This window comes from Osmia lignaria, chromosome 11, assembly GCF_051020975.1.
Source record: "Osmia lignaria lignaria isolate PbOS001 chromosome 11, iyOsmLign1, whole genome shotgun sequence".
Classification (NCBI taxonomy): Eukaryota; Metazoa; Arthropoda; class Insecta; order Hymenoptera; family Megachilidae; genus Osmia; species Osmia lignaria.
The window spans coordinates 3,008,467-3,020,100 of record NC_135042.1 but is presented as its reverse complement, the minus strand read 5'-3'; positions in this window follow the sequence as shown (position 1 = coordinate 3,020,100).

Genomic DNA, 11,634 nt, shown 5'->3' with positions numbered 1-11,634 from the left:
CAAAAATCAGGAATAACGAAATTGCGTGGAAGGCTTCGTTTTCGAGAAAGATGTATTTGAACATCAGCTTAAATACGTGTATACCTGATTAACAGCCGATGGTACGGATAATTTTTAAATATGTTCTCGAATTTTATTTGTGGGGAAACGTGAAAAGATTAGTTTATTCTAAAGACGTAACTCGAACATTTAAAACGACGAAGCATGGTGGCATGTGAGGAAATAAAAATTTGGGATACGCATTGAACAATGAGACAAAATTTAGTTCGAAGGACAAAATTTTGAATACGAAAAAATGGTTAGCACTTTGAACAATATTTTGCCTTAAAAATGTGAACTAAACAAATAAATAATAAACTAAGCTCAACTAACAATACAATGGTTACTTTATTTAAGTACACGCGTACTTAAACTGATTTTCAAATGCATTTTTCTTAAAAACGAAGCCTCCCACGCAATTTTGTTATTCTTGATTTTCGTCTTATTTTAAGCTATAGAATCGCCCTGACCCCATTTTTAACATGAATTGCGGATTACTCTGTGTATTCGATTTATTACACTATGTTATACACAGCATAAGAAAAATACGGAGAACTATACATCAAAATTTGCATACGTTATAAATGAAGGAGACAGAAATACAACCTAAAGCTACAATCACATGAGCCGTTGATTTAAATCAATGTAGTATAGACAATACATGAATGTTAAACAGTACATGCAAATATTTATGAGGACTGGACCGAAGGAAGGCGTTGCAGTACTTAGAGGAGGTAAGACAGCGAAGTGCATGTTGACAGGATATTATCCAGTTGCGGCATAGGACCTACTTAAATCTTTAAGAGAAAAGTAGGTTAAGGATCGGCGACGGTGATGGCGTCGTCTGCACTGGTCAAAGCAAGTTCCGGTTTCGTTTTTTGACATATGTAAGTACCGAACACAAGAAGTCCCGCGGGACGGCACAGAGGCCAGAGGAGGTACATACTACGCACACATCGACTAACCCTCTTAGTTAGTTTTACACGAGCCTAAATAATAGATGTAACCACTTCGACCAATCATACAAGGTGATCCTCTCGCTGGGGGACACAAAGGAACTGGCAACAATGAATCTCTTGACCGCACCATGAAGACACACAGAGTCGTCTAGGACCGGGTAGGTCCTCACTGGCACGTGGCAATACGGACCTTTTTATTGTCGCCAGTGTTCCTTTGTGTCCTCTAGCGAGAGGATCACCCATCAGGACCGAAACTACGTATGAGCTGAGATAGGGTACGACCAATTAGATTTCATTATTGTCATGGGACTTCTTGTGATCGGTGGGCAGTATTACTCTGATGATAAGTCCTGCTTCTGTGGCGCTGAAGCCGATATAGTAAGCCATCCCTTTCTTCTTGAATGTCCGCTTTTCGGCCTCCAGAGGGAGGCTCTGTTGAGGACCTCCGTTTCTTCCAGCGTTACAAAATTTATTAATTGCTCTAACGCAAGTGCAGTCATGTTTAGGCTATTTAGAATAATACTAGGATTGAGAAATATCAATACGTAGAATAAGAACTAATAATTTTAAGAATGATACAATAGATGTAAACATGATATTAGTGTAAATGTAAGGACTATATGTGTATTCTCCCATGGGACTCGAGAAGCATAGGGAGATTTTTTCTTTAATAAAAAAAAAAGTTTCTTCCAGTGGTTAAAATTGTCCAGAAACGGCATACTACTTCGTGTTGTTTCGAAAGGTCATCACTTTACTTATTGACTTGTACGCAGTGGCCCGCTGGAACAAGATAACGTTCAGACTACGGAAATAACTTGCAAGAGAGGAGGAGAGGGATAAGCTCATACTAATAGCCTGCCAGGAAGGCAATTTTCCTCTTTCTCACTCTTGGATCTGGGTCTATCCCCCTTGCAAGTTACAGTAATGCCTCCATTTACGCGGATTTATTTTAACGCGCTTGAGCTACTGGAGCCCAGATGTCACCACGATGCGTTATTTGAAAATACAAATTCGGGGATTCCCTAATGTAATTTATTTCGTAATTGCGTGAACTTTTTAAAAGGCTTTAGTTAAAACTTTTCTACCCCAATAAGAGCTAAATACATATTTGAGAATGTGGAATGGTGGTTCCATTCGTGGTTCCATTTACGTGCTGTTTTTGTGGAACGAATTACCTGCGTAAATGGCAGGATTACTGTACTTGCCTAGTCTACACGACATTTAAATTAAGGGTCTTCTAGAGTCTAGAAGACAGAATTTTCCCGAGTTGTCTCCATCTGGGCAATGTCGAAGAATCTGAATATGGTAGCTCAGCCTCCCACTTCTTCGCAGATAATCGTCTTGTCGAGCGATTCTAGGATGATAGATTCTCAAATTACTAATCATGTTTTTCTTTTCAGATATCAGGAAAAGGTTCAAGATCATATTCTTTTTTTGCCTTCTGTTTCAATGTCTCTTTTATTTTATACATCCTAGGGTACGTTCTATTAACGTCCGCGTTTTCAAACGCAAAAACTGAATATTTCTGTAGCTCAGCGATGCTCAAGGGAGTTACGGGCTTTTTCCACTCCGCGTGACAAATAGTCTGTGACAAAAAAAGAGAAATTCTGTTCTATACTTTATCTGCCACAACATATTTGGAGTGGAGAAAGTCCAGTGCTCCCTCCAACATCACTGAGCCAGCGGAATGGTTAGTTTTTGGGGTATATTTTTTACAATTTGAATATTTCTCCGCGCTTCTGTGAATTTCAAAAGTGGCGCAAAAATATGATAACGATAACAATAATATCAATACGTAATTGCAATTACTATAACTTCTAAAAAATTAATCTTTAACTGAAAAAGAAAATGGAAAGCACCGATTTAAGCACCTACGATCAAGAAAAAGTAAAGGGCGTAGGAATGCCGCGGCAGGACCAGTGACGCTGTTGAAACAAACTTCAACACTTTGATACATATCGCATTTATTGTTTAAGTTAATTTTATTTCTCTAACTTCTATACCATTTGTGTGAATGTGAATCCATTTAAAATATATATAAAAATGCGAAGTAGAAGTTACTCTTTCAGGTAAAATAACTGGTTTTAAATTTTTTTAACTACGGCGTACCTTAACAAAAGATCTGAAAAAATTCGAAAGTAATAGTCATGCTGATATGTTATTACTAAAATAATATATTTACTACCTTTTTGCTTGGCAAGTTCAAAGTAAACTACGCGCCACGAGCAATTATGCTGACCTGAACTCTGCATACAGATGTCATGGTCGTCGTTCGTGACGTCATCCATGACGTTTTCAGCACGACTAAAATGACCGTGGCCAGTAAGTGGAACACAAACACGGTCATTTCGGGTGTGTGTAAAACGCGCCCTTTATACTCTCCGCCCCAACGCAACGTAGTGATTCTATCACCCTGCGTGTTTCAAAATGTATTTTAAAATTCGGCCCGAACTGAAAGTATAAACACTCTCTCCTATCTCGTCACTTTTATCCGTTATTCTAAGATCTTCCTTATATTTATTTTAAATTAGTACTTTATTTATGATTGCAATCAAAGGTCATTATACATTTCCAATATTTTCTTTTATATCTTATACATAAAATCTGCACACTGGTATTTTCCTGTTAATCATTCGACCTTGGTTCACAGTGTACTGTATTATAAAGACAACTTATAACGGATCTGAACAAAACATGCAAAAGTATCTCTTCGAGTATTTAACAAGGACATTTACAAATTTTATGTAATAGAAATTACTTTTTGAATTTGGGCAATGTCAAATTATTTAAGGGAAGTAACTAAAACTCACTTTTAATATTTAGATGATATCGGTTAAAAAGGTGAAAAGAAATAACATATATCAAACAACAATTTTTAATCAATTATTTACTTTTGCTTGATGTTTTTTTCTGAACCCCATTTTACAGTATATGTATACTCGACATTGTTCAATATTTATGTAGCTTAATGCACCTTACTTCGCAACTCGTGAAACAATTTTGACCTGAAGTAATACTTATTTAAATGAATTTTATATGCGGAACACGCAAGTACCTGCTACCCCTACGAATTTATTTGCATGTTTTGTATGTGGACAAGTTACACACAGCCACATGTGTGATACATGTAGTTGCATGTGTGACTCTTATACCGCAGGAAGGACGTTACGAATAATTGACGTACATACATTTATTCCACGAATATGTTATATTTGTTTTTGTTACGTTAGAGTACGTAAGATTAACAGTAGAGTCGAGTGAGGGAGGTAGTAATACGTTAAATATCTCTAAACGTTGAATAGAAGTTAACATAAATTTTGGATGTACAGAATGTTCGATAACAGGTAGGACAAATTTTTGAGATAATTCTGTGGGTCAAAATAAGTCAAAAATTAGGAATGACGAAATACCGTTCGCAGTTTTGTCTTTTAATTTGTGACGGGTTGCCGCCGGGGCTTGCCGGCTCAGCCGGTACGTCCGGGGTTCAGGTGAACGAGTGAAGCAAATTCTAAGTATTACAAATAGCTTAAAACTACGGCTCTGGGTGTCCTATCAGTCTAGTGCTCTTATAATTAACGATCTTACAAGTAACGGTATGGAGCGCTCACGGTACGGTACAGCACGGTTAATCGCGATGTCAAGCGGCCACGGTACGGTTCGATTACGGTGCGGAGTGGCGGAAGCAGGGGGATGATTCCAGGGATCGGGTGCTAGATGCTGTATTGCTCATCCGAGGATTCGCTTCCGAGTACCGTTCTGCTTTCGGTGTCTTGCGGCCCGGTATATCTTCGCTCGCGAGGCCGTTCGCCTCGCGAGTTCGCGGTGTGCGCGGTCGCCCCCTGTCGGCGGCGCGGGTACTAGCGGCGCGCGTGCCGGCGCGCGGCGGGGCCCGCGGTTTCGCGGCCTCGTACTCCTCACAAGTTATTGAAATTAAAAGATTCGGATGAAAAACCTCTAAAACCGGAAATCTGCATAACATCGACGATTGAACGTAGTGTCAGTAGGGGTGTGTATAGTCATAGGCAACAGTCTTTGAATACTAAAAGCTTACTAGACAGAGTTACCGCATTGCATAATGCATTCTGACATAAAACAGAAGAAGCGCATTTTTCGACCGGATTTTTGCAAAAACCCGTGGCATTCAAACGGTTAATGTAACATGTGAACAGTTAGCAATATTGAATTAATTTTAGTGAGTTCAGTGTGCGTTACACATTTCCTCTGAGATTAAAGAAAAGGGTTTGTTGCTATGTAACGATTTGTCAGCACTTTATATCATACTGTAATGAAAAGGAACACAATATCACGTAATAGACTTCTAGTATTCATTGACTATTGGCTGTGGCTGTACACATCCCTACTGACACGACGTTTAATCGTCGGTGCTGTGCAGATTGCCGGTTTCAGGCGTTTTTTACTCGAATATTTTAACGTTAATAACTGGAAAACAAAGGCACGAACACTTTCCTTTTTTCCTGACTTTCGTCTTATTTTGACCCGCAGAATCATCTCTTCAAATTTGTCCCGCCTGTTCTCGAACACCCTCTATAATGAAAAATGACATTTGGAATATACCTATCAATCTCCCAACAGTATATGTAGATAACCAATAGACACATAACAAAATAACTTTCCGATACCCTAAGGTAACTTTCTCTTACTGATTTAAAATTGTAATATTAATACTCCTTTTGTAATTATGTGCTTGTTCTTTTTCTTAATCTTTAATTTGATATTTTTTAAAGTAATGCTGATCGTTTCATAGCAATTTTAAGGGCCTTGTTTGTCAAAATTTATAATTTAAGCTCAAAAGCACGGACGGGGTTGATTGCAACATTAGTAGCTGGGGTCGGTTATAACGTTTCCAGTGACTAAACAGATAAACAATATTATTTCCTTCTTTAAACGAAACTTTATACCATAAGCACACTAAATGAAAAATGAGAGCAATGTACTGAAAGTAAGAATTAGGCACAGGAAGTCAATACGTTTCCTATATTTATCATAATTACAATATCAAATAATTAGTTACAAATACTTTAATCTTTTTTTATTATAATTTAAGTCAATAAATATTAAAGTTTTATAAATTTTTATTAGATTTGTGTTGCTATTGACTACATGCAGTGTTATACAACCGACTCGGAGTCGCGGACGATTGTAATATTTACTTTCTCTAGAATAGAAAGATGCCATTTGTGATGTATCATACCAACAAATACGACCATAAAAAAGGTATCGAACAATTCTTCGGAAACTATGCTAATTTAGTGGAGGTTTTAGAGATTATTCAATTCATTTATTAGTGTAGTTTATTATGATCTATTAATTAACTGCGTGACTATAGAATTACATCGAGATGATAGTTTTATAACTTAGCAGGATTAGTTGGAAATAAACGGAAATAAAAGTAAATATTTATTTATTGTCGCATTATTATCGCATTATCGTCACTTCTTAGTTAAATAAGAAATTATTGAAAAGTGGCATGTTACACCGAATAACAGTACCTAAAAATCAGAGGAAAAAAAGTGGTGGGGTCGTACGTTACACCGGTTTTGAGGAACACACCCTTGCTTTGCGTTGCTCTCGCATATTCTAGATTCTAGAACATGACTATAAAGATAATGCACCTAACTCCAAATAAGAAAATATTGAAGACGGGAACGTATCAAAGGCAAAAGTTTTGTGTTTTTTAAACAAATTTGGAACTTAGATCCTACTCAATTCTCATGTGCACTATATCATATTTCATTTTGATCAAAATCCTTATCGTTTTGAACGAGAATGAAATTGTGGCGTCGCTGAGCGTTTCCGCTTTTAATTCAGAATTAATTCTGAATTAATAAACAAATTCATCAACAATTTAAAATCGAGCGTCGAAAGCGGAAACGCTCAGCGACGCCACAAAATTAATCAAAAATATATATAGTTCTTTCACCGTTTACGTATCAAGATCTGTTTCCTTTCTTCTTGCAATGTGTGTTTCTCGTAGTCGTCGTTCCTATTTGCATTTTCTTGTGCTATTCGAGTATTCACCGATAATATCTGCTTCTTGAATCATTTAGAAATGCAAAACATAAAGAGATACATGTGTCTCCGATAAACATTGCACAAATAGAACTGTTTTCGTTTAACCGATGATATCTTAACGTGGCAAAGTATAATACCGAGCATGAGAAAAAGAGCAAGGGTCGAGGCCCTTCTAGTTGTTTTACGAGACTATGTGTATACACAGGATATCACATAACTGGTGGTACAATCGAGAAAAAGTAAAATTCTAAATGAGAGAATAAACGATAAATTATTTAAATACTTAAATTCATTTTCAAAGAAGTCAATTTTAAATATTTACATTTTGGAATGTTTTGTATTTTTTGCATAACATATTCTCTCAAGAATCAAAAAATTTCGAAAAATCCGATACTCGGATCAGATCGGGAATTATTTCAGTCAGCTAGAGTCTAGAGATTCCCGAAAATTGGAAAATTCTGTTTCAGCTGACCAAAACAATCCCCGACCTGACCCAGGTATCGAATACCCAACATTTTCGAGTTCTCGAACATCTGTATTTACGATAACTACATCCGACCCGATATTTTCGGATTTTCATATACCTCGAAAAAATACCATGACTATTTTTGTTTGTGAGATCACGACAAATATACTGTATTTGTAATACTGCTTGTTGTAACAGTAGCATTATAAAAATAAACCCCGTACGATTACAGAATTGGAAAATTGCAATTCTGTCAATGCAACATTGGAAGATGTGTTCAATAATTTGCAGAAGCGTACACAAAAATACATCGAGGTAGCAGGAAATCATTTCTAATTTTCCTATAATTATATCTCAATACCATTTTTTGTAAAATGTGCCAAGAATGGAATTACATAAAAAAAAAGCAAACAGTTCAGAAAATAATTGTGTTTACAAATTAGGATAGGGTACCGACCCCGGAGGCACACGTTACACACACGGAGTCGTCCCAGTCCGGGTAGGTCCCCGCTGGCACGTAACAATGCGAACCTCTACATGGTGCGGTCAAGGGCTTCATTGTCGCCAGTGTTCCTGTGTGTCCGGCTGCGAGAGGATTACCCTGTACATGTTTAAGTACATGTGTTAACAATGTTTATAAATAAAAATAAAAATAATCAACTAATATATGTTTAAGCGAGCTCAAACAAAGTTTAACTTAACAAATTTATTTTGTGGTTAAAATTATATTTCACTAAAAAACAGAGATATATCTTTTGTAGAGTGATTATTTAAAAATACCGCAAATTTAAAACAAAAAGAAAAAAAATATATTTTCCGTCGGATTAAATGAATAAAAGTAGACTTTGATATCACTGCTTTCGAAAATATAGAATTAACGCAAAATGACAGTGAGTGGTATAAATATTTGTTATTTATAAAAGCTACGCCATAAATCAAGAAAATTGGTTCATTGGTTTCCAGTATATTTATGGCGCCAATTTTAAAACTGTTTATTTTTGTTTGCAATTTTACATAAATTGTGTTGATATCAATAAAAATAACATTATACTTCTTAAGCGGCGTTTCGATCAAAACAGTATTTTGAAAAAATATTATTTTAAATTTTTGTGTTGGAATCTTTTAATTTTTTCAATTGTACCACCAGTTATATGACATCCTGTATAATGTCGCACATTGAAGACGCTTCAAGTAACGTGCACACAATTTCAATGATGACGTCACTTCCTGATAGCACGAGTCGCTTCTAACCCATTTCACGAGAAAAGAAGCCAGGTCAAGCCTTTATCAGCTGTCCATCTGGTTGGCGTGTGACCTTTCACATCCTTTTGCACTCAACCACCGACGAATAACGAATGAAACGAAACGGTGTGATTGATCGACTACCACCGGTTTTATTCAACGTTAGATAAAACACAGGAAATCGGTAAATGGATAAACGCTTTTTATTTTATTGATTTTCGATTCCGATGTAATCAATGTTTCACTCCCAGAAATTATTTTACGCCTCGTCAACACTTTTATTTCGTCACAATTTTAAACTGAACATTGGTGATTCTCATATTTCACAGTTTACGTGTCGGAAGCTTGTTAATCGATTTTTTGATACTATTTTTTGTTGACTGAAAAGTAATTAATAAATCTTTTATTAATAATGATTCATCCATAAACAAGGAGAAATTGACGTAACTGGGACCTTCTTTTGTAGGCGGCCAGGTTTCTTAAAAATTTTGAAATTTTGAATTTTGGGAATCTGGAATTTTGAAAACCTTAGGTAAGTAACTAGGTAGAAACCGGGGTGGGTCTGATTTCCCAACAATGTAAGCTGGCCCCTCTCCAAAAATATGGACCCTTCATCATTCTAAAATGTCGCAATTCTACTATTGTACAATTTTATAATTTTGAAATCCAAAAATTTCAAGATTTTAGATTTACAAAAATATTAGAGCGCAAAAGTACAAAAGTACCAAAGTTCAAGAATACAAAATTTCGAAATTTCTAAGGGACCAAGCCCACCCCAGAAAACGGTCATAGTTACGGCAGTGATTATAATAACGGAATGGTAGGATTACACCGACGTGGTGTCGATGCACTTGATCACGACCACGGCTTGAACGCAGAGCATACCCAACACTCTCGTGGTTCGGCCCGCGCTAAAAGCGCGCTCTGATTGGCCAGTGTTTTTCGTTAATAATTTGAAAACGAAGCCTTAACCAACATTTTGGCAAAGGAGAAAGTTGTTTAGAATGACCTCAGCAATTATCCCTCCACGGGTCCTACCCCAGTTCTGGGACACCCTGTATAAGATGCAAATAATGAGTTTAATTTAATTTATATAATTTACAATTTAGAATGATAATTATATCTAAATATATAATATTATAATAAATATATGCATATGTGATGTTATAACTTAAGATAAAGAAGGTAAAGAACCTGTTACTGCCCGGTGCAGTTCCGTCAAACTTTGGGGTCCGTGCCTCCATCAGTGGTAGTTTTATCTATTCTTATTAATTATGTACTATTTTTTTTTTTTAATTAATTCAGTTTATGATAAACTTGTGAAACAGATGCAAATAATTAACATGGATCAACTTTAACAAATTTATACGTTAATTTATACATTAACATAATTTATATAAATCTTAATTAAAGATTATTACTTTATGCCTAGGAAAAAGTTATGACACTCTTACTAATAAATATCTAAATAGTGCTATAAAAGATAGTCAAAACATTGAAAAACAATAAACAATGTGATTCTGTTCACAAAATTCAATATAGTGGTCCAGGTATTAAATAAAAAACAGGGAAGGTAATTAGTACAGTGAAATTGGACTATTAGTCACCTACGTAACTTTTTTAAAACTATTTTATCGGAAAATTGTTTATTATTTTCAATGTTTTTAGTAAAAAGAATTAATTCAGTAGAAATCATTATTGATATTATGATTTTATTTTCACACAAAAATATATGTAGCTCTAATAATTTAATCACATACATTAACAATTAATATAAACAATCAATAATAAATCATCAAACAAGCACCATGATCTATAAAAAGATGCCTATCAGATATTACAAATCTAAAAAGAAAAAAAAATTAAAATTTATTAGGGGGTCTAATTTTTTTCCATTCGTTTTTAATTTCACATTTGTTTTGGATAATTTACAGTGATGAACTACATATAACAGAATCGAATGAACCGTGTACAGGAAAGAGTGTTGTTAGAGCATGTTTCGCATGGAATTGCATGTCTTTCTCTTGTGCTATATGAAGGCACATTTGTAAATCCTTGATAAAATTCAAAGATAAGGGAATACGGAACACAGGAGTAATCTATTCGACTATAGGAACGCGAAGAAATCATACAGTTGGAAAAAGATTATAATAGCTGACATTTATGAAACTACTAGAATGAGTGCGTCGAATACTGTGGTTTAGTTTCTAACAGAGGTGCAGTTATCGATAACGTTATCGATAAATATTGATAATATCGTCAGATATCCGTAACCCTTTCATTTACACATTATTTGATAATTACGAACAATCTTTTCTTCCATTTATATCCTTTTTATACAAGATATAAAAGATTCATCAAATAATTTTAACATTTTAAAAAGTGTTTCATATTAATTTTCTTTTATTCCTATTACTCAGAAAAATAGATTCTGTTATTTTCAAAAGTAAAAAAGAGACTAGAATAGTTTTAACCCCCCCCCCGTATATGGGTCGAAATGCAAGATACATTGCACGGAAGACAATATATACGATAATGTTCTTATCATGTAAAAGTATGAATGAAAACTCTCCGTACAAGAAAGTCAAAGAATATCCGGAGTTTCTCAGTTTCTCCGCATAAGTTCCCCAAGATCAATTCAAAGCTGAGTCGTCACTACTGTTGACCTTTAAATTAGGTTAGGTTTGAAATTCAAACAAAATTAGACTTGAATAATAAAATTTATTACGCGTTGACTTTTATGCAAAATTAATTTGTACACCTAATATTCTATGCAATAGGAATTATCGATGTCGTAAATCTTTTCTATCTTTTCTTAATATTAATAATAAAGCTATTTTACGTTAAAGCAACAAACCATAACAATATTTTAAGAATACTATCGATATTTCGTTA